This window comes from Sciurus carolinensis, chromosome 5 (genome assembly GCF_902686445.1).
Source record: "Sciurus carolinensis chromosome 5, mSciCar1.2, whole genome shotgun sequence".
NCBI classification, from domain to species: domain Eukaryota; kingdom Metazoa; phylum Chordata; class Mammalia; order Rodentia; family Sciuridae; genus Sciurus; species Sciurus carolinensis.
The window spans coordinates 16,299,940-16,324,916 of record NC_062217.1 but is presented as its reverse complement, the minus strand read 5'-3'; the positions used below and the strand labels follow the sequence as shown (position 1 = coordinate 16,324,916).

At 38.0% G+C, this 24,977-nt stretch overlaps 1 protein-coding gene and 1 long non-coding RNA gene across 3 annotated transcripts in view; one reads left to right on the top strand and one right to left on the bottom strand.

The window, feature by feature from the left end:
* The window catches only part of Gpc6 (glypican 6), a 1,078,957-nt gene that overhangs the window by 660,801 nt on the left and 393,179 nt on the right, over window positions 1-24,977 (top strand). The gene's annotated exons all lie outside the window — the stretch shown is intronic.
* On the bottom strand, window positions 687-16,320 carry LOC124984694 (uncharacterized). The gene is made up of 3 exons (XR_007108741.1): window positions 16,136-16,320; window positions 7,851-7,967; window positions 687-1,400 (listed from the first exon to the last, which is right to left on the bottom strand). It is a non-coding gene; the product is annotated as an uncharacterized LOC124984694 (long non-coding RNA).

Below are 24,977 nucleotides of genomic sequence, written 5' to 3'. Positions count from 1 at the left end.
AATACAAGGTAAATTGAGAGGAATTAAAAAAAAAAAAAAACTTTTTGCAGAAGGGACACACTGAGGACTGAATCCAGAGCTTTGCATGGACTGAGCATGCACTCTGCCTCTGAGCTCCATCCCTAACTCCTAAGTGTTCAATGGTAACTTGTGTTTCTCAAGGATATTATTTAGGCAGAGAGTATATGTTCTTGCCTGCTTCCCTCCTCCTGTCATTCTCTGGTATTTGTGATGAACTCTTTTCATGATGGGTCTGGGGCAGTAGCTCAGTGGTAGAGCTCTTGCCTCACACATGCCAGGCCTGGGATCAACCCTCAGCACCACATAAAAATAAATAAATAAAGATAAGATCTACAACTAAAATATATTTTTTCTTAAAAAAGAGGGTGTGCCACTTCCTGTTGCGTGCCCAGCCTCCCAAGCAAGCTCTATTATTAAAACATCATTAAAGCTGGTCATTCTCTTCATCCTCCAGAGCCCTCGAAGGCCAACCCTGTATCCCAACTCCTTTCCCATCATCTTTCTATACTAGGTCAGTGTCATTTTTCTTTGTTCCCCCAGCAATTCTTTCTTGCATAATTGATTGAATGAATGACTGAATATATAAGTGAATGAAAAATAGTCGGCCTTATACATTTCATTTATTCTATTGTTTCTGATTTTCTAATGTCCAACAGTGGCTTTGGCTTCCGTGAGGGACTTGATATTACTTCCATTTCTTAGAAGCGATGTGACCTTTGTAAATTACTCATCCTCTTTGAGCTTTAGTTTCTTCTTCTGATAGAATTGTAACATTAAATTCAGAAGTTCATTGTAGAGATGAAATGAAGGAAGTCAGGTGATTAATGTTAGGTAGCAAACTCTTGAACTAAAAGCAGCAGTAAAATCAGGTAAGCAAAATCTTAAATTTTTTTCTCAGAAGACAATTATCAAAAGAGAAATCAATAGCCATGAAGGTTACTGGAGAGAATTAGACATAAGGGATAAAATGGTGGACAAGTTTCATAGCCAATCGTAAACCTAAAATAAATAGGTTGGGTTTTAGATATTTGCTTCTGAGTCAACTGCCTTAAGGCTCAGAAGTACACATATGCTAGTTGGTGGCTCAGTGCTTAGAATAGCCTAGAGTGTAAGTACCTTAGAATATGCAGGAAGGAAGGGATTAACAGGCCTGTTTCTGTGTTCATTCCTGTCCTATATTCTTTTTGTTGTTGTTGTTCTAATTAGTTATACATGACAGTAGAATGCACTCTGACACCTCATACATAAATGGTCTTCTCTATTCTGTGTTCATAATTCAAGCTTCCAGGAACACAGGAGAGACAGGAAAGCCGTGGTGTCACTGGTTGAGATACACAGAGGGAAGAAGTTCGAGGAGAAAGGTTGACCATCAAGCAGACCTAGGAAATAGAGAGTATGAGGATCCAGTAATAAATTAAATTTAAAATGTGCTTTTATGCCCATTTCCAAGATGATAAAACAAACAGAACTCTCAAAAGTGAATCTGTAGGGTATATTATATGGGGGAGAAGTGGGTGAATGTTATTAATTACAACTACAGTCCCATTTACCACTTAGAACCCTGGAATTGGGAAAACCGTACAGAAGCTGCCAAATTTGTTTGCTGACAAGCTTAATGAGAGCAGGAGCAGGCCACAGACTTGCCAAGAAGGAGTGCCGTCGCTTCCTGGGACCATCTTCCTGTCACTTGTCCTGGGCTGCGTGAGCTGGCATCTGTGCATTTCTTTATACATGTATGTAAAATTGTCCTCAAAACTGTTCCATTAGAACCATCTCCATTGTTTGGTTTCTGATCTCCGTAGGACGGATGCTCCAGCTTTCCACATCCTCCCCACCGTGCCCAGCATGGATGTGCTGAGGATATAGCTCAGTTGGTAGAGTGTTTGCCTCACAAGCAAAAGGCCCTGGGTTGAAATCCCCAGCATTGCAAAAAAAAGAAAAAAGAAAAACCTTTATCTCCTTCTTTCTGTCCCCTTCAGCTTTCCGTGTCCCTTCAGTGGTGTATTTATTCTCTGTTTCTTTCAGTTTTTCTTCATTATTGTGGTGGTTCTTGGTGTCTTTTCTTCTTTCTGTAATGGAGCTGCCTTGCCTTAAACGAACTCTGTTTCTCCTTTTTTTAGGACATTTCTTTTCCGTGTTTATTCCTCTACATCTTGTTCTTCCAAAGAAGAAGAAGAAGAAAAAAAAAACAAAACAAAAAACAGCTCTCTTATTTCTCAAGTGGCTTTTCTTGCAACATTCTAAATCTAACGTCAATTTATTTTCTACAGTTTTTTTCTCGAAAGCCATGCAACATCCTAAATCCATCTTGATACATATTTTTCTTTCTGTCCCTTCAGCCTGGTTTTGTTTTTCTGATCCCCTTCCTAGGATCTTTTTCTGGGAAGTTGCACTGATATATCAAATCATAAAGTCATAAAATTTTACAGGTAGAAGGGACCATAAATATCACCTGGGCCAGACCATATGTATTACCAGGAAGGAAAGTGACAAAAGCATCTTGTCAAGACCCGCTCCAGAGCGTCACTGTTCCCACCCTTAGAAACCTTAGGTAGAGCTGCACTCCGTATCAGTTGTCAGTTTCCACTTGTGCAATTCTTAGACTTTTTTAAATTAAAATGAGCTTGTACCACCCACATGGTTACATTTAATTGTAAAATATGCATAACATAAAATTTACCATTTTTAAGTGTGTGATGTAGTGGGCATTTGGGACATTCACAATTCTGGGCAACCATGGCTATTGTTCCAGAACATGTATATCATTCAGAAGTAAAGTGTACTCATGAAGCAGTCCCACCCTAGTCTTCCCTGGCCCCCAGCTCCTGAGAACTACCACTCTGCTTTCTACCTCTAAGCATTTACCCATTCTGAATATTTCATATAAGTGAAGCTATATAACATGTGACCTTTTGGACCTGGATTCTTTGCACAAATGTGTTTTTTAACCTGCTCTGTATGGCTCTATAACCTCAAGTGTGTGTGTGTGTGTGTGTGTGTGTGTGTGTGTACATTCTGTATATGTGTGTATACAGTCTTCAGCTGGGAGTGGTGGCGGAGTTACTCCCAAGGCTGAGACAGGAGACTCACAACTTCAAGGCTAGCCTGGACATTTTAGCAGAACATCCTCTTCCAAAATGAAAAACAAAAAGGCTGGGGTTGTAGCTCAGTGATGGAGCACTTGCCTAGCATGTGCAAGGCTCTGGGTTTAATCTTCAGTGTTGAAACACACACACACACACACACACACACACAATCTAGATTTATATTAAAGAAACAAACTTTTTTCACAAGTGCATTATAATCTACATAGATCATCATCTTCAAAGACAAAAGCTTTCAATATTGGTTATTATTTTTTAAGAATGTATTTTTATTCTTATTGTATATATATGAGTTATAGATGGACACAACCCCTTTATTTTCTAATTATTTATTTTTATGTGGTGCTGAGGGTCAAACCCAGTGCCTTGCATGTGAGAGGCAAGCGCTCTACTACTGAGCTGCAGCCCCAGGCCCTCAATATTGGTTATTATACAAACTGGTATAATAATGTTATTTGTTATTAACAAATAACAAGGTCTACCTTTTGCCACCAAGGGTGCGCCCAAGGGCTGGACCCATCTGGAAAACAGTCATCCACTCACCGATGACAGTAAAAGTGCCTAGTAGAAGGTTTAGAATTAGGGCTCTTCTGTTCTAACACAAAATCACACTTCTAGCCAACACTGCGCTGTGGAAGATGGACACTGTACGTGTGATCACCTCCTACTCCTATCCTGCTGTGGTGACACTGGATGTGGGGGAGGTGGCCCTTCAGTCCCAGATCTTCCCACTCATCCCACTTTTACTGAGGATCAGAGTCCTCACCCCATGTCATCTCTGGCAAGGCATCTGTTGTTGTCTTGTGAGGCACCCTCTTCAAAAACACCCCATTTTGAAAAGATTCAGCAGATCTCTCTTAAACACGGCTTTGATGCTTTGACTTTCTTCTTTTTTCCACCTTGTCCTGACAGCGAAGTCACTGGGAATTCATCTGTCTGTCTCGCCTGTGTTTTCGTATCCTCATGCTGGCCTTTCCTGCCTCCATCCATCCTGGTGAATCTGTCCAGCCTTTTCTCTGCCTGGCTCTCTGGCTCACAGGAGCTGGCTGTGATGCCCTTCCTGTCTTCCTGGAGGGCTGACAGAGAGGTGAAAACCATCCTGGCAAAGCAGATGCGCTGCCCTCCATTGCTTAGCTCTCCAGGCCCGCGTCTGCTCCCCTCCGTCTCTGGATGCCCTCTGTGGGCAGCTGCAAGACCACTTCTTCTCCTCCTTTCCACTCTCTCAGGGTGGCTGTGGTGGCTTCTGTACACTTTCCATCTCGCACCCCAGTGGATTACCTAGTGAAACACTAGGGCTAAGAATCCTGCTCTTCTGCCTTGGTATGTGGTGCCTTTTCTTCGTTATCACTGATAAAATAGTGATGTTAGTCATGTCACAGTTAAAAATACTCAACTTCAGACTGTTTTACCCTGGACATCCATATTAAATAGAAACCATGAGTACTTATGTGTCTAGGGCAGAAGTCAGGAAGGAATGTCTCTGAAACAGAATTGTTGAATATTTGAGGATTAGTATGTGAATGCACATCCTGCTGTTTCCACTTCTGCTCCAATCCTAGATTGGGATGACACCATCAATTAATCAAGTATCAAGTATTTATTCAGCACATACTCTGCACTAAAGGGACTTAAAGCCAAAAAAGCCACATTTAAAAAGTGATGTAAAGGGCACAATATGTCTGTGTCCAACCAGGCATATTTGTTTTTAACAGATGGTTAGGTACCGTCTTCCATTCATCTAGGTTTCATTGGCTTCCTTTCCAAATGCATGTTCTGCAACCACAGCCGCCTCTGGAATTTTTTTCTCATTTGCAAATGATCAGAGAAAATCTTCCCCAAACAATTCTTTTCAAGGTGACTTATCTAGAGTCTAAGAAGAAACACCTATGGACAGGAATTTATTTTTTAAACCTTATTTCAAATTATTTTCTTTTCTTTTGTGGAGCATCTATTAATATGGTATCCCAAAGTTGACCTGTAATTGAAAGCCATTTTTAGGTAACCCATAAGGGACAAATCATTTTATCCTTTGGGCATGAAAGCAGCAGGTGAGAATTATGTATTTTCAGTGTTGTTGTCCTAACAAATAGCCTTTGAGCTAATTTATTATATGATTTGCATAATAAATAAATTACTATCATTTACTGCTACTACAGAGTAATATGTAGCTATATGATCTGATGTATGGGAAGTTTAGCTATAGCATATAGCTAGCTTAGTATATCACCTGAAACATGGAAATCAATTATTTTATCTTTGGATTTCTTCAAGGAAGGAAATTGTCTGCTGATCCACCTTAGCTAAGGAGGTGGCCTGGCCCTACCCTGAGGGACTCTGTCTCAGGATTCAATCACATTAGCCAACACTACCAGAGTCCTTCTTATGAGCCAGGTACTGTTCTACATATTTAATCCTCACAATAATCTTGTGATGCAGATAGTGGTTTATCCCCACTAGACAAATGAGAAAACTGTTATGTGCATGTAGGAATATGTAACAATCAATCCAACTATTATGGATCATTATGATGCAGTAGTAAAAATAAATAAATAAATAAGAAAGGAAAAGTGAAGACTGAAGAGTGTAAGTAAACTGCCCAAGTTCACACAGCCAGCATGAGAGCTGGAATTTAGACCCAGACAAGGCAGCTCTCTTACTCCCCCTAAAAAAGCCTGTGACCTATGGATTTTGTCTATACTTTGCCTCCCTTTTCCAGCCCCAGGAGGGAAATGCTGCAAGAAATGTACCACTCCCAGAGATGGGTTTCTCTGAAGGCCCAGATCCTGTTAGGAGAGAGTGGAAGGACAGGGAAAATAAGTTACTGATCTCTTTAACCTGAGCACCGTCTCCTTCCTGCTGGTATTTCCTGGAAAGGAAGTAGATGGCTCTAGCAGGTGGTCTTTCCTCTTAACGCTACCTGTGGCCTTGGTCTTACTAGAGAAGAAAGATATCAACATGGCGCACACGTGTACAAAATTGCAGGTGTGACCAATTCCCCCAGAGAGCTTGGCTCACTGATGTGTTTCCTTCGAGACATCACAGTTGTGTATGAGTTGGCAACAGCATGTCTTGTGTTGGTAGATCACCTCTCTGTTTCCCCAACAATACCACAATCAGAGTCATCCTGTGTCTTAATCTTCTACTAAAATGTTTGTAGGGTAGAAGTAGCACATGGCTGGAGGGAATAAAGGGATTGTGGGGATAAGAGGCACCAGAGGATGTTACAAAAATGGCAGCCAGAGTGCTCAGGTCCATCGGGACCTTGGAGTCCGCCATTCCTAGGGCACAAGCCTAAACACCAGGAAACTCTGGAATGCTTCACAGAAAGGAACCCAAGTCTTTCTCCACCTCATTTGATTTTCTTAAGTGGCCTTACACTCCATTTTTTGTAATGCTGAAACTGCTGCTGAATTAATGTGGATTATTTGACATCATGCAGAAGAAACAACGAGTTCCTTACTGGAATTTTTATCTTTCCAACTGGTTGGTTGTCTTGGCATCTTGTGGGTTGTCACTAGATGCCATTTAAAACACATTACTTAAACCTAAATTTTAGGAGGAAATCTTAAAATCTAAAATGAGAACCTATAAATAATATCTTTGGTCTAAACTGACTGGCCCAACACTAAAATAAGCCTACAATTAAATTCTGCACATGGAATAACTGATCTCTAAATTTAAATCACCAAAGCCTTAACCTTGAGCCAGATGTTTAGAAAGTTACTAGTAAGGAGGTGAGAATTCTGGTTTTACATGAAAAATCTAGATTTCCATCACTCTGTCTTCATCATCCAGTAAGATTCATCAATTGAATATTTGAAAGTTGGAATGTAGTTTCAAAAGAAAAGATTCATTACTCAATATTATGTGGTCAACATGTCAGAGAAGCACGCAATAGCTTTTGGAAAGCATAGGCCCTCACCGGTCTATGGAGTGATGAAGGGGAGCGTGTGACTTGCTTCCATTTTGCCAACATGTACCAGACATTCTTTGCCATTAACTTGGTGAACAGCTCAAAGATGAATGAGATGATGAGTTTCTTCTGAAAGTGACCTGAGAATTTAGTGCAGTTGGAATGCAGCTAACTCCCTATGGTTTTGGCAGTATGTTAAGGTGAAATTTTACTTCTTTTTCCACAAAAAGCCTAAATAGGAGAAGTTTTAGGCCTTTGTCAAGGTATTTATTTGTTCAGTTAGTAAGTTCTACTGGAATTTTTGAGCCATACAATTGTACATCACTTCAGGGTGAAATCTCTCATTAACCCTGCCTGACTTGAACTTCATATAAATAACCCTCATCTTTGGCTGTTTGTTGAGGCTCCACTATCCATTAGACTACTCTCCAAACATGTTACATAAATTATTCCTAGTTCTCACAAGAGCCATTAAGGTCGATACTATTATTTCCATCTAACAAATGAAGAAACAAATTCAGAGAAGCTCAGATCACATGGCTGGTGAGTATATGAACCATATTGCTTTCCTGGTAAAATGTAGTCCATTACTATAAGTCCTCCAGAACCATGGCTATAAATTTCATTTCTCCTAAAATAATAGCAGGGCTGAGAATCAAGCTTCAGCAAAGTTCCAGTGTGACCTGTATAGTCTTGAATAAGTAATAGCCTTTTTTAACCTCTAAGCATCTGGTAAGGTGTTTGTGTCCAAACTAATTCTTGATAACAGTACTTTTGAAAAGGAATAGAGAGAGGGATATCACTTGAATTACCTCAGGTTCACAGCGGTTGGCAAAAAGGAATTTTCCCAGGCCAGCGTGGTCTCTCTTGCTCATACAATCCTCAGTGCTAACCCAGGGCTTCCTACATCCTAGGTTGTCCATAGATATCTGGTAGGAGAGTAACATGAGTGAAAGCGTATATGAAGGAATAAACACATAAATAAACAACACTACTGACACGTGTATTTGCTATTCTTAAAGTTCTATTATGGGATGACATGGAGTAACATGTCCTTTGAAATTTGAATCCAGATGGTAAAAACTTGGAATAACAAGTTAGTCTATTATACAAATGCTGTTGCTGTCACCCCAAGAAGTACTATAAAGTGGCTTCAATGTATTATAAATTAAACATGATCTATTCTTTGCTCTTTGGACAGGAAATTACTAGAAGATGAAAGTGTAGGAGTACACACAGTGGTGCTTGGTAAACGTTTGTTGGATTAAATGGAATATTTCACAGTCATGACAATTGGTGCTTATAATCAGACTCCCAGAGACCGTGGGGCAGTTGTTCTGATTAGTTTTATATCATCAGTAATTAAGATTTCTTGAAGTAAAACTCATCAAGAAAATTCACAGCACATTTTCCGTCTGGAGTTTAATAGCATCATGCACCCTATTTCTTTCATATTAAGTAAAACTCCTAAATTTGGCATTGATATTTTGTTTTTTAAATTCTTTTTTTCTGCTTTGTTATTATTTTTAAAAATTGGATAATTTAATATTTCTATATAGATTTGTATCCAATTCTGTAGATTTTCCAAGATCACTATTAACATTATTAAGTAAGAATAAATCATGAACCACGGAACATGTTTTTACAAAAGGGTTTTTAGTGGTCTTCATGGCCTTATATATTCTCTTTATAGTGATCTTGCATAGTATAACTCCTGAACGAAATCTTCAGAAAAATGTTTTTACTTATTTTTGATTATGGAATAAAACAGAAGTTTCCAATAGTTTAGTCTCTGATGGGAAAAATTTGTAAACAGCAGGTGGGGAGGGCATAGGTGGTATAAATATCTTCTACATTTTCAAATGTCAGCTGTTCCCAAGAAAGCTTAAACAAACATCATCTATAGTCTTAGCAGATGTTATCAATGCATCCCTCTTTAATTACAGTTTTCCAATATCTGTGCTGTTAATAACAGTTCAGAGAATTGTTTTTGAAGTGCTTTGATTTTAATCAATGGTCATTTAAAAAATAGCTGTGCTAAATGATGTATGTTTGTCTTTGGATCATCTCCCTTAAACAGATGGTTTCCTTGGAATTGTTGTGACACTTCATTGTTGCTTGTGGCTGATGACTCATTGTAGGAAAATCCCTGTGTACACAATACATGAAAATAAGATTGTTTCGTGTTCTTTGCTGCGGCTAATTTTCAAACAGGATTTCAACAGATGTGACAATTTTACCAAGATGTTGTCAAAATAAGAGCAACCCATTGATAAATCAAATCTGGCTTGTGTTCAGCCCTTTGGTACCACTCTGGTTTGTTTCCAGTATCAGGAGACTTTGTATCAATGTCATCCCTGATAACTTGATCATTGCAGATGGCACATTGTCAATGTTTTCACCCTTCCTGATGGCTCACTTTGCAGTCGATGCAACACTTCCTGGTTTTTCTCCTCCACCTGCCCCCCCCCCATATCGCTAAAGGGACAGTGTTTGTAACTGATCTTTAGTTGTTTGGAAATAAAATGAAATCATCTACCAGAGAGAAGCTTTAGAGGTCATGGAGAAAGATGATCCATTTCGAAGGCACTTACAGTGTCCTAAAGAATTTCAGGCTCAGCTGTGAATTTGAGACTGATAACCTTGCATAGCTAAAAAGGTAACTCCCATAACTATTCAGTCATTGCAGCTTTGGCCAATGTGGGTAGGACTCATTCTAAGGAAATGAGGTCAGCGTACAGTGTTATCATGCATTATTTTGAGTGTCACAAAAGGCCATAAAAGTAGCCCATTATCATCAATGGCAACTGGACAAGCAATAATGTTAAAATACTGTGTTCTCATTACAGTGTGCTGATACAACAGAATGCTCAGAATCGCTCAGGGTAGCCCAGCACCAAAGCCTTTTATGATGTATCATCCCCTCCGAGGGCTAATCAGAAACAGATAAAAGAGGGGAGGTGATATGATTGTGCCCAGTAAATCCTGTTTCCAAAGAATAATGGGATGGAGGAGTGATGTTATTTTTGCAAAGAAGCTGGTGGTATGTATGGTAAAAAGGACTGTGCACTCTCTGAACAGCATATGTTGTTTCTGATCAGCCTTCCAGAAATACCCAGAGGGCAAAGTGTGACTGAAACCGATGATGACAATTCTATTGTTTCTTCTACTTCCAAAGTGACTGGTGGTATTCGCCTGCCATGCTATTTACCTATCAGAAAAGGAAAATACCCTAAAGTTTTCCCTGCTCATTTAGGCTTGGTGATTCTCGCTTGGTCCACAGGCTTTTACATAGGGATCAAATATGATAGAGTGTTTGATACATTCCAGAAAATACCTTATACTCAATACCCTTATCAAGAGAAGAAATCTGTAATACTGTTTCTATCATATGAAGAGAGAAAGGGGAGAGAGAGAGAGAGAGAGAGAGAGAGCTCATCTTCATTTTATACTTAGGTATTTTCTAAATAATAATCAAAGATAAAGTTGAGTATTAAGAATTTAAAATATGAGATCACTAAGTATTTGGGAAACACCATGGGTTGGTTGGTTTGTTTTTAAGCAGGGAAAACTTAGCAGATTGAAAATAACCACAAGCATTTTTCAGTACCTCAAGTCAAGAGCAAGGATCTGTTTCCCTGCTCAGTAGAGTATTGTAGATGAGATTCTGGGGACATCTGAGCTGAGTACTCAAGAGGGCTTGTAGCTTCTCCCTCTCTCGCCTTCTTGGAACTCCATCCCCGGGAGGAAAACTGCTGGAGAGGCCAGTGGGGCAGAGCCAAGTTGTCATGGCTGCAGCTGCCGTCTGCCAGTTACACACTCGACCTTCTTAGATCAGACTACCAGATGACCATGGCCTCATAGGTGACCTCAGCAGGGACCAGCAGAAAAACTGACTAGCTAAGCCCAGCCAAATTATCTCATGCCCAGAATCCTGAACAAATGAAGGTTATCATTTGAAACCATTAAGTTTTGTGACAGTATGTTATACAGGAAAAGATAAATGACATTGGAAGAGTGGCCAGGTCTGAGTTGGCCAGCTCTCTCCCATAATCCAGCACCCTCATCTGCTGTGACCACAAACCAGTTGTAAAAGGATAAGCCACCATGAACCTCTGACATGGACTCTATGCTTTCATATCTCCTGGGAAAAAATATTCCACTGACATCATTGGCTGAATTAAATTCTAAACTGAGGGACAAGCTCCTGGGGCATCTTCTATTGGATGGTCCACCTTAATGCCAGATGACTGATTCTGGTGGCACTTCTTAATGTTACTGGCTATTGGCAAATCTGCTTAACTGGTAACTAAACTTGATACCATAAAAGGAAGAAGGGATGTACCCGTGGTACAGCAGCACACCAGAAGACAGAAGCTTCCAGAATTGGTTAGGTTTTCATTCCTGCACTTGCTTCAGACAATTTAAAAGAGTGAGCAAAGGTACATTCCCTCCCACCTGGGGGGTATTTTGTTTTGTGTGGCTCTCAGACCTCAGCTTTGAGGCACCTCTGATGGGTAAGTTCTCTGATCTTCTATGAGTCCTTTTGCGGTGCTTATTTGCTGGTCTGCAAGTTAGAAAAATTGTCAGCAACCTTAGCCGAGCCCAAAGTCACCAACTTAGACCAGTCTTCGTGGCCTGACCTAGCACAGCTATTAAATTCCTTGACAGCAAAAGATAATTTACTATCAGTTCTGTTTATTTTGTTCCTCTCGCTTGCCTCCTGAGTTTTGGACCTATAAAACATCTTTCTAGTGTTCATTCTGCACTGTTTCTATCACTGTATGGACCTAGGAATATTATTCTCTGATGATAACCAAGTGGAATAAGATAAATATTTAAGGAAATTCCTAGAAAAAATTACTCCATGTATTACATCACTGTTTTAGAAAAGTAATGAATTAAATTTTAAGATTCAATTTAAACTTCCTTATTCTGTTTATCAACCAGGATTCACTCTAAGCTCCTAGAACACAGATCTAAGATCTAAAACCCCCTAACACCACATGTATTATGATGGTTTAATAACTGTTGGCGAACTGACCAATAGATCTTCTATAATATAATCTAAAAAAGAAACTCCCTGAGCATTGATATAGAAAAATTAAATATCATTTTCTTAGTTTTTTTTCCTAGAGAAGCTTATGAACACAAGTAAAAATAAAGCATTAGGAGTGCTCATTCTATGATAAAATTTGTACCTGAACTTTTTGTTTAAATTCCTTTGAACTCAGATCTTTAAAAAGAATTTAAGTAAAATTACTGCTATAAGAGAAAATGAAAAAAATGTACCCAATGGATTTGACATACAGTCAGCCTTCAGGAGTATAGGACATTCATAAAACAAAAAAATGCAGAGAAAATTATAGTTTAATATAGTTAAAACTTCAGTTTAAAGAAAATATGAACTGTGAAAGATTAAATGTTTATAAATTTTTAAATTATCTTATCTGGAGGCATTTCTATAATCACTAAATTCTCTGTCCTAGGAACTAGCTAACACAATTAGTTTGAGAAAATAATATTCATGAATCAGTTTACTTTATTATTTATACTAACTTTTTCTTTAGCAGAATGCATTGTCTTAATGAAAGACCATCCTCTGAGAATACTGTCTAATTTGTAGCAAAAAAAGGTATTTTCTGAAAAAGCACACAATTGTTACAAACCACCTGAAATCGAAGACTAGAGGAAATTCATATTTAATCCAATTAAAATAGCCATACATTTTATATCCTTTCTTAAACAAAATTTCAAATTAAAAACCTTTACAGGGTTTCTTAGACTGGCTGTGAAATACATAAAAGTGATCTTATTGTATCCTGTTCTAATGAATAGAGATTATGGAAATGTCTCTTTTTATTCCCATTTAAAAGAAATATATATATGTATTAAATATATATTTGTGGAGACGAAAAATTAGAGTTTGGTGCATGCTTAGTGTGATGAATTAGTATATAACTATTTGGAATGATCTGAATAACTAGATGACTTGAGAATTTCTTGACACTTGGTATTGATATTTGCTTTAATTTCCCCTACTCTCTTTATTTGTGCATCCTACCAGGATCTGGGCATCTCCTATAGACAGTGGTTTCTTACTAGGCAAGGTCTGTGTTCTTGATATTAAATATGCCCCCAAATCCCCAGAAGTATGAAGAGTAGTCTGACCATAACCAAAGAGATAATAAAATCATAGTAGACATTGTGGTCATCTGCCCAATTACATTCTACTTCTCCTCAGCTTTGTGGAAGCCAGGTGGTTTGGGTGGGGTTAATATCAACTTTAGTAGTGACTGTAATGGTTCTATCCGTAAAGCTTATTTCTCCCTATGGTCATTAATATATAGACATATTTCAGTTCTGACCATGGAGAAATGAAGAATTTTGATGGGAGTTTTAAAAGATGATTCTCCTTTATCCTGCAATGAGAGCTACTATAAGAGACCCTCACTTTCCCTGTTTGTAGAGAAGGAAACCCAGGGCATCATAGAGTAACTTTAGGATGAATTGTGTGCCACCCCATGGTGACTCTAGAATAATCATAGATATCTAAGCAGAAAGAAAATGAACCTGGTTCCTTGGTGACGTCACCAAGCTCCAAACACCACCAACAATGAAACTGTTCTTTAGGTTACATTTTGCTATTTCTCTTTTACTCTTTTTCTTTAAATTATTCCTGTGCCTTTGGTTATTTTTTTTCTCAGTTTTGCAATTGAAGGCTTCTAGCTGATACCATGAACAAATTAAGACTTAAACAATCAACAAAGGACATTCACATATAGAACCAGGTAAAATTATGTCCATTGTACAGGTGAGGATGAGACTTACAAAACTGTAAGGTCTGAATGGTGAGTTGACCCACACCTTGAAGGGTACTTTGAAAGAAAAAAGAAATAGAAATCTTAAGAGGTTTATTTATAGTCAATGTTTTCTTGTTAATTCTTCAATAGTGTGTATCTAAACTAAACCTCTAAGAATAGCACCAGACCAGTGATCTCTATATACAGGGCTATTTGGGAACCTGTATACACCCAACTAACCATTTATGAAGAATCAACTCTGTTTGAGGAATGAATCTGCATAGTTAAAACAAACTTGAGAAAAAGCATTTTATCCTATTTAACACCTTCAAAAGAAGGTCATAAAGAAGGAGCAATAATCGAGAGATCCTTAGCTGAACAAAGTGCTTATCATTTTTCCTGCTTATCATCTGTTATATAATTATGCTTATTACTGTTTGCATTTTCCTCAGGCTTGCACCTCTCTCTTGGCAGAAGTTCTCCACTCTTTTAGGAGAACCCTCCATGGCTGCTGCTGCTTCTGAAGGTCTAAGATTAAATGAGTAACGAGACACCCAGTGGCATAATACGGATCATGCTGCCTCTGGTCACTCATGCTTCCCACCTCATTAATTAGGTGCTAATTGTAAAAACTACTTAAAAATGCTGTTTGCCTTGCTCTGTGCCTTAACAACCTGATCTTAGTATGAAACTCCTAACAACATCAGTGCCTCTGAGAAAACAGGCCTAATATTTGTAATGTTAAGGTTGCAGATTTGAACCTCAAAGGGAAGATGTGCCGATGCTTAAGTCTTCACAGCAGAGTTAAAAATCTTCATTATATATGCAACATGCTTTAAAAAGGACAAAATACAATGTAGCAAAATGATCCTTCCTACAAGGACCTGCATTTTGATACTTACCTATTAATCAGTTATCCAGCATAAGAGTCATGTAATTTAAAAAAAATAAAAGTGTTGCTACTCGAGAGCAAATTAGATTTCTCCTAAGACAACTCCTTTTAAAACACTTGGCAATTACAATAATAAATTATTCTTCACTGAGGATCAGTTTCATGAGGACATTCAGGTTTTATAAATCAACCATTTCTGTCTGATTTAGCTCAAAACAAATTATTTCATTTCCTTAAGCAAAGGCACTAACTCTTTTATTTTACATGACTCAGACATGGTTGAACTGTTTACGAATTTTTTTTTAAATTCACCATTGAATAAAATAATATATTTACAAAATAATGACTCAGACATGGTTGAACTGTTTACCAAAATTTTTTTTTAAATTCACCATTGAATAAAATAATATATTTACAAAATAATTGGAGAAACAGTTATATTCTCTATACAATTCTCTATGTAATAGAGATCTGAAAGAAACTAAAATATGGGGCATAAACTTCGGAAGTTTCTTTACTGATCTAAAATATTTTATTTTCCCTGGAAAACCACAGCCTAAACTCATGTAATAAATTACAAATAGCATTTTGAAACACTTGTTAGAAATATGGGAGTTACTAGTAAGCTATTGTCACATTGTATACATATTGTTGAATGTCATCCAAAGAATTCATATATCATGGTTTGAATTTTGCACTTGAAACAAAAGGTCTCCCACACTAGCGATGAAAATCCATTGAAAGTACTATAGGTGAGGATAGATTAGTGGGAGTGTTACCGTTTAGACATGAAGCATCCCCAGAAGCTCCTGTGTGAGATAATATAAGAACATTCAGAGGCAAAATGATTAGGTTATGAGACCTGTAATCTAATTAATGGCCTAATCCATTGATAGGGATAAACTGGGTGTTAAGGCAGGTGACTGGAGGAGGTGGGTCACTGGGGTCTTGCCTGTGAGATATATGTTTTGCCTCTGGTGAGCGGAGCTCTTACTCTCTGCTTCCTTGTTCCACTTCCTGAACTGCTTTCTTCTTCCGTACCCTTCCGCCATGATGTTCTGCCTCACCTTGGGCCCACAGCCCGAGTGGGGTCAGCCATCTATGGACTGAGACCTCTGAGACTGTGACCCAAATAAACTTTCCTTTAAAGAAAGTGTAACTTAAGATGGTCTGTGACTCCAAATCAGAAATAAAGAGTGCAGCCAACATGGCTTCTGTGCTTTTCCTAGGAAAACTTGGACTTTTTGACAGGCTTGCCAAAGAGAGAAGCAATAAATAAGAATAGCCAGAACCTGAAGAAACCACTGCACTGTGGGTTCACGCCTTTCTTACAAGCCAAGGAAAGATCACCAGCCCCAATGACTGTGCCCCAGAATTCTTAATCTTTGACTTTGATAGTTACCCTGATTTGAGAGGTTGATTCTCATGCAGAGCACACAAAAATCCAACTTCAGGTCAGTGGCAGCTCTGGAACAGGAGGCTCGGTCTTGTTGCAGGGCTTTGATGTGGAGAACGGATCCATCCCTTAGGCAGAAAAGGATGACAAAATCAGATAGGGCATTTGGAGTCCATGCCTGGACCACAAACCTGCTGTCTTGGCCTATAAATGAAGCCTCAAAGGCTCTGTTCAGTCATACAGATTAGGCAAATGAAACCTGGCCACAAAATAGCAAACTCCTCCCAAGCGTACTTCACTCTGGATTGGCAAGATTGACTGGTTTATTGACTCAAGGCAGAACTGGTAGATCAAGGTCTTTGGTGACTGCCATGGAGCAATCCAAAGAAAAAGAATAGGGATTCATAGCTCCTACGTATATGGATTTTTCATTTGGGATTATTTAGTTTCTTCAAGGAGACTGTGAAAATCCCTAGGGATCTTTATAAATAGAATGAATACTCATTAGTTGGAAATCAGGGAGAGGAAATCAATCATTCCTAGAGATGTTTTGCATCCTAATGCTGTGCTTTCAAGTTTTCCACACATGGCATTTTCCATTGCTTTATGCTGGAATGCTCAAACCTTCATGAGGTAATGTCTGTAGGAGCATGAATCCGGAGTACACACTGTTAGTTCCCTTCCTTTAGAATCTATTAAAGACCCATGTTTAAAAAATAAAATTTAAAAAAGTTTTTGGCCCACAGTATGTTTTTTCCTTCCAAATTTAGAATGTTGTTAGAAATTTCTGAAAAACAAACAAACAAAAAAAAAAAACAAAAAAGACCAGTAATCCCCCTACCCCAATTAAATGGAAATCCAGGTGTTTGCAAAATATGGTATCTCCCTTGTACTCTCTCGTAATCAAATCTCATACATGTTGAATCCATAAATGTCAAGTTCCTATTGCACCATTTCCATTTCCATATCTGGTCTGCAGTTGAGGTGGACTACTTCCAAGGGACAACAGGCTAGGTACTTTGTAGTCTAAAATCAGGAGCCTCCTGTAGTTAAGCAAGCCTCATAAAATATCATAAACTTCTACTTAGTTATGATTTTCCATTTTAAAAAAGGGTTTTTTGGTTAGTCTTGTGGTAAAGCAATACAGCATAGCCCTCGCATGAAACAATGTTTAAAATAATATGATTTTTGAAAAGTTTTGTGAAAAATGACAATATCTCTAAGGATTTAGACACCTTTCTTACCATGACTTATCTATCTTTGGATATTTTATGTGAAAGTTTCTGAATTGGGAACATAAAAGATCAACTCCAGAGGGACCATTGACTCTTCCACTCAAATTTATAGTGTTTGGGTTTTATTGTGAAGGAGATTCTATAGTGTTATCCAGATTCTCAAAGGGGTACATGACCCAAAAAAAGATAAAGAACTTTGGTTTTAAATGAACCCCACTGTCCTCTCTGCCCTTCCTCACAGAAGTCAGTTCAAATTCTAGCTGTGCATTTCTTTCAACTCCTTCTGACTCCTTTCATATGTCTAGGTTGGATTCACTGCTTGGCTCTTGAGTAGCCTGAGTCCCAGAGTAGCTCCTTTTCTAATGACTAAAACACTGTCTTCTACTGAAGCTTCCAGATCGCTGGTGTGCTTATGGCTACCCAAAAGAAGCTGAACTTGGCCAATGTTTCCTCCCAACAGCCTGCACTTGCTCATACATGTTGTCTTAATTCTCAGCAGCAGAATATCTAGGGGATTTGTGATCTCCAGGAGTTGTTTCATAACATTTATTCTAAGATATTTTCACGTTTAGAAGGTAATACCCAGGCTGATGAGGTATGTCAGTGGTAGAGCATTTGCCTAGCATGCTGGAGACCCTGGATTTAATCCTCAGCAAGACACACACACACACACAGTAATATGCATTTTTAACCTATTACAAAAAAACTTGGAACACAAAAGAGATCAAAACAATATAACTGTCCTTCAGAAATATAGAAATAATGATTTTAAGGTTTTTTTTCCTTTTCATATTTTCTTCTACAGAACTATAATGCTAGCTATGCTTCCTTAACATATCAACTTATTACATATAGTTATGCACATTAACACTAAAAATGCAGATTATACTCTATGCACCAAAGCCTAAATTTAAATAAAACATAAAATATCCAGGTGACACTATAAAAGAGTATGTGACTGAACTAGTTACTTCTTCATTAGAGAACATAATCAGCTTCTAGCAGTTAATAGGATGTCTAGTGTTTGTTTCTGGGATACATGTACATCTTTACCCAATCATATATACTTTTAAAGAAAACTATATTCAAATAGGAAGCATAAATGACTTACCCTTTTGATCCATTTACTTATATTCAGAATAGGAGACAACTATTATTGAACACTGACAATATTCTAAGCAATTCTCTTGCATTTTTCTCCTTTAGTTTATACAAAGATTCTATGATAAAGGTGCTGCTCTTATACTCAGAAGAAATTAAGCTTAAGTAACTTCCAAAAGTCATAAATCCAGGATGGGGCAGAGTAAAATGAGCCTACCTCTAACTTCAAAGCCAAGACTTTTATATATGATGCTAGAGTTTCTCAAAGTGTGATCCCCAGACGAACAACCTGGGACTTGGTCAGAAATTCAGGTGCTTAGGCCCCATCCATCAGGGACCTGTTGAATCAGAAACATTAAGGATGGGACCCAGCAGCCTTTTAGATGCTGGGATGCATGCAAAACTTTGAGGACCACTCTTCTACCAGAGATTGCCTCCAAATTCTAAAAGGCAATTGACAGTATAAAAAATGTTAAGCATTTGGACTTTTAAGAAGTGATGTTACATTCTTGCTAAAGAGTATTGCTTGAACTCTCAGAATTTTACTGTGGGGATCCCTTGAGTGTTTTATGCATTGATTCATAATAACTGAGTTCAAAACATAGAAGCTTTCCATGAATACGAAGGCTAAAGCATGGAGTGAGTACCATTGGCGTCTCCATACTGTTCTCAAGTTATTTGTGAGTAATGAGTTATATTATAAAAAAAAACGGTTCTCAAAAATGTTGCTAAACAAATTAGGCTTGCTGATTGTGAATAAGAAAAATGAAAATTATTTTAGAGACAAGTCTGACAGGTAACATGTTTTCCAAATAAGGGAGGAAACTACAGTAACTTCATAGCTTTGGTTCTGCTGGTCCCGGGCAGGTTTCTGTCCCCAAGGCCTGAGCTGCTCATGCTGCTTTGTGTGCCTTTTCCTTTACTCTGCCTGTGGCTATTGATGAGGACAGACCATATATTAGAATGCCACTTTCGTCATTCTGAAGTCCAACACATTTTGGTGTTAAATATGTTAGATTTTTAAGAACTTAGGTGTGATTAGGTATAATGTAATATAGATATGACCAGACTTAGTGTCCCTGGGTAGCCAAAATTCAATTTTTGTTTAATTAGTATTTGAAGGGGAAGGCCTCCTCCAGCCCTTGTAATCGGATTTCCACTGTATTTTTATTCCTTTCCAGATCTTACTGTCTTAAAATTTAATTACTGTTAGCAAGACCTTTATGGGAAGAATAGAAATATTCTCGTAATAGTGTTAGCATATTAAATGTAATTTTCAGGTGGCCCTCCTAGGATTCTAGCACTCCTCAATACAGCCAATTTAGCTGCCTTTTTTCTGCCCTGACAGTTCACGTGCATTCAACTCAGAAATATATTCTTTCCCTGACTCCTCTGATGCTATTAGAAGTTCCTTGTCCCAGTTTATTAGAATGTTCATTCATTTGTGATGAGACCCATCAAATCTGATATGCATTTTAATGCTGTTCTTATGAATATTGTTAAACATGCTAATTATAACCCTCCAACATCATAATATAGACTCTTATTGGTTTGTTGGGTTTTGTTGTTTGCTTTTTAACCATGTTAATCATACATAATGGAAAATATGAGGATTTTGGAAAAACATCAAAGATTGCTATATAAATGCAGAAAGTAAAAATACATATTTTTGCATAAAAATCAATGTCAAATGACCAAAGAATTAAGGTAAGTGCTTTAGAAATGTAATTGTGACCACACTTTAAAAGTAATGCATAGAGGGATATTACACCTGGAAGTCTGCAGAAACATGAGGGGCAGCTTCTTTGTCTACTACATAGGGACTGTTTCAAATCCCAGGGCAGCCCCACTCATTGACCTCCGGTCACAGTTGGAGAAGGAGCAGCTAATTCTTATCTACTCAAGTATTTCCAGACAATGTTTTTCACTTATGACAGGAGAAGGAGGAGTACCTGAAACCTTTTACCTACTCCTTGAGGTTATTTGTCAGTCTGTGGGCTCCTAACTACTTGAAATTAACACATCCATATTTCCATGCTTGATCTTAATTGGGACATTTATTCTCTAAAACAGAAACTGCGTAAGAATCTAAAGAAGATGTCTTTCACATTTTAATTTTTTCCAATAGTATTTCCTATTTTTTTTTCTTGAAACAGATATAGAGCATTCTGTTTTTAAGAATGCTCTATTTGAATTTAATAGATAAGTGTCCTTAGCCTATGGTTGCTAGAACATTAATTTCCAATTCTGAAAATTGACATCCACAGTGGACTTCAGCAAGGCTAGGTGTGGGGTGACTATGCACAGCCTTCCGTTTGTCTTTAGTTTTCAGTTTTCAGCTACCCCTTAAAAGTGAAGCTACCCTATTCATTTGATGTCTGCTGTGCAGGACTAAGCTGCATTTTCATCTTGTTGTTTTTAAAACATGGTAGTAAATAATCCAAAAGACTCCAAGGTCATTGCTGAATTTGGCTTCCTGTCAGAGAAAGAGACTGAGACAACCAAATGGGTGGTTTCTTTGTAGAATCCGTTAATGAGTTTTCAATTCCCATCGCATCTGTGCATTTATGCTTTTGCAGGAAAGCAGTACTGGGGTTGAACTCTGGATCCTGCACATGCTAGGCAAGTGCTCTAGTCATGAGCTTTATCCCCAGCCACTTTTATAGCCACATTTATGCTGCATTATTTAAATGTATAGACATTTGTACTGTCATTCCAAGCAAATTAATTTTCTAAGATTTGCCAAGATACTGGATCTATATATCCTCTAAGTATGTATCTATAACGAGTCCTCACCCAGAAACTCAGCAGCCTTTCAGGTGCTGCAGGAGGGGAGCAGCTTATACTGAGCCAACCTGAGTTTGGAAACCTCCTGTGTTCCCCTGTACCTTGACACAGCACTTGGACCTCATGTGCTTTGTATATTTTCACATATGCTCATTTCATGTATATGTGCAGACTTTCCTTTTGATTCATGACAAAGCTGGTCATGATGTTAGCAGATTTTATATTACTTTAAGAGTCTAAAGTATGACCTCTTGATGTTAGTGATTGATGATATAAAATGGAAGAGAATTTCATGATTAGAAATATCTGTATTCTTCCTGTTCTCTGTTTGCACCCAACTTCTTGGCATTATTATCTATCCCTGTCCCTTTCAAGGACTGCTATGACTTCCGTGACTTATAGACTGTCCCCTGGTGTTACAATAGAATGAATGATCAATGTGAAGTCCGCAGCTATTAAAAAGAAGCATTGCAAAACATGAACATTCAATTGTTTGCCTTCTGTCTGGGTAATTAGTAAAATAGAGAATGGAGAGCTTTGGAAACTGACCATAATATTTCTGTTAGAAACCAATAGCCTAGAGTTACCCATCAGATGACCTTAACTGGGGAGACTGTCCTAGATTATCCGGGGGTGGAGGTTGACACCCAGGATAATCACAAGAATCCTTAAAAGTGGAAGAGGGAGGTAGAAGAGGAGATCTGATGATGTTACACAAGAAAAACTTATCGGTTATGCTAAGCCTTGAAGATAGAGGAAGAGTCCATTTGCCAACTAATGTATGCGCAGATGAGACAATGAGACACATTATCTACTAGAACCTCCAGAAAGAAATGCAACACTTCTGACACTTTAATTTTACCCAGAAGTCCGTGTTAGGCATCCGATCTCCAGAACTATTAGACAATAAACCTATGTTGTTTATGCCACTAGAAAAATAAATAGCCAAGACTTTATGTGTTCAGGAGAAACACCAAAACTCTCAGTAGTGACATTTCATATTCAGTGACTTATTTTCCTTTTTCACTTCTCAAAACAGAATGCTAAAACAATCTCCAAATATATCCTATACTGAGATAGGAATATGTATGAATATGTACAAATATATGACTACATACATGTATGTACATATACGCATGTATAACACATATGTATGTGTACAGAGCACATATGTTGGTTTCATCTCTACTCTTTTGTCTACTCTTCCTCCAAGGCTAGCTTAAGCCTCACCATTAATATTTGTTGTTGTTTTTCTATTCTAAGTTTCACCACCTCCTCTAATTGATTTTTTCTTATAACCTCAAATAATATATAATGTAGACTAAGAGGGCAAGACTTCTTATATACATAATTTATTTGAAACACATGTAAAATCACTTTGTATTTTTAATTGCAGAGTATACTGACTCCCTAACCAGATCATAAGCACTTTGACTGCAAGCACTACTTATTCTCCTCTTTATTCTGGGTGGTTATGTCAGTATAATGGCCCACAGATAATTATGGTTGATAATATGCCAGTAGGTTGACATGGTAATAAAGACACGACACTGTTGTGGTAATAAGTGTCCAAAACAAACTTGTATATTGAAACTGCAGGAAAATGAGTGACAGTCTTAGGGCTGTGTGACCTATAAACTCTCTGAAATGATGGAAATGTTCTTCATCTGCAACTCTTCAGGATGGTAGCCACTAACCACACATGGCTAGTGAGCACTTAAAATGTGACCAATGTAACTGAATTTTTTATTTTTACTAATTTAAGTCAAATTTAAATAGTCACATATAACTCGTGGTTCCCATATTGGACAACATGAAAATGAAAGCACTTTTTTTTTTTTTTTAATTAATGGCTCATTCTTCAAGTCTTAAGGGTTAGCAGAATAAAGAATTAGGGTCATTCTCATTTTGCCTGATAATCTTTCTGATTCTGGAACAGTAAATTATTAATGGCAGGGCAGCGGTCCCCATAGATTGGTCTACAATTCAGACTAGGCCATGAGTTGTTTGTTATGGCCCCTGACAAGTTAATTGCAGAAATTGGGAGTAAGCATTTAGAAGCTTCTATAGCCACTTAGTGTAATGTGACATTTGAATGTGGGATCCATGGACTCATCCCAATATCAATCTGCACAGTGAATGTCATGCAGCATGACCAGTCAGGCACAGGGGACCCACATATTGGTCCATGAAAGACTGGAAATGTAAAGTATCTGTCCTCTCAGAATAGCTACAGATGGTTTGAGAAGCCCAGGCATAAAGGGCTAGGATATAGGGACCAGGACTACTGTCTGTTCTCCATAGAATGGCTGAACTCTGTGGACCAGACATCTCAGAGTGATAGGACTTCAAAACAAAGGCAGCCCTAGAAACTGTAGACTCCAGTCCCTTAATTTGCAGATAAAAAAAAATTAAAAAAAATAAAATAAAAAAACAGAAACTGTGATGCATACTTCAACTAACATCAGAGCCAGGAGAACTCCCCACTCTTGAATCTCAGGCTAGCTCTCCTACACTATGCCAGATGGACTTGGACCAAAAGAGATCTTAGGATTCCCTTGCCCAACAAATGGCAGCCTGAGAATATTAGTACAACACTCTATAAAATCCAGCAGCAGGCAACTGTGCCTATACCACTGAGGAGTTCCTCCCCATTTTAATAGGTTGTCACCATAGTGAATTTAAAAAAAAAAATCAATGTAAACCAGGTATCCATCTGGCTCTATACATATGGAAAACAGAATCAATGAAAACAGCCCTTCTGCTAAAGTTATAGATTTTGAACAAACATATTGATTAGTTTTCTTTGTTTTGTTCAGTCATGAAAGAATGCTATATATTTTGATTTTTTTCTTCTTCCTGGATTTGTTCCTCGATAGTGGAAAAAATGGTAATGGAATGTAACAGTCTATGACTTCCTAAAAGGAACCCAGAAAGGATGCAGAAAAGCAGGATTCTATAATTTGGATATAGAGCAGCTGTTTGACAGGAGATACCATGGACATGTTGATGCCCCATTCAAGATCCGCTTCATAGGCAGGTGCTTCCAGACCCCCAGAAACACTGGCCTCGGGAACCCTTTGGCTGGAGAAGTTATACTTTATGCCCTTCCCCTTCGTACTGGAGATTGGGACAACATGCTGTCAAGAATGAACCAAAATACAAGGGCTCACATTTCCTATCAATCAACCCTTGGGTGTGTAGATGTGGGTTGTGAATGGCAGGCCCTCTGCCTCAGGCTCCATCTACCCTGTGGTAGAATTTTCTCTCTGGAGCGCCTAGTGGGATAAGGCTGAACCCCATCTATGCCAGCTGCATCCCTTTCCTTGTTCTGTCTCCTCTCCCTGCCTCCCCTCACATCTTCACAGATTTCTCCTGAGAGCATGCTTCCTATAAATCATTCCTACAAGCATCCTATTCTATCATGGGCTTTGCTTCTAAGGAATTCGACAGATGACATGTATGCTAGCTAAAAACTTTCAAATAGCTATTTTCTGTTACCTCAAATATTTTGTCCTCTGTCTTGATTTGAATTAACAATAATATCTAATTATCTTGTTCTTAAAAAAAAAGATATCCAAGTTTTTAGATCCTTTTGAAATGTCTTGAAAAGTCTTCATCTCTTGAGTTTTGGACTCCTTATTATCTTTGATCACTGATTTCACAGCAAAACTTCTGCTCTATTATACAGTGTGTAGCTGTTTCTGAGCATGTGTTAATTGCTA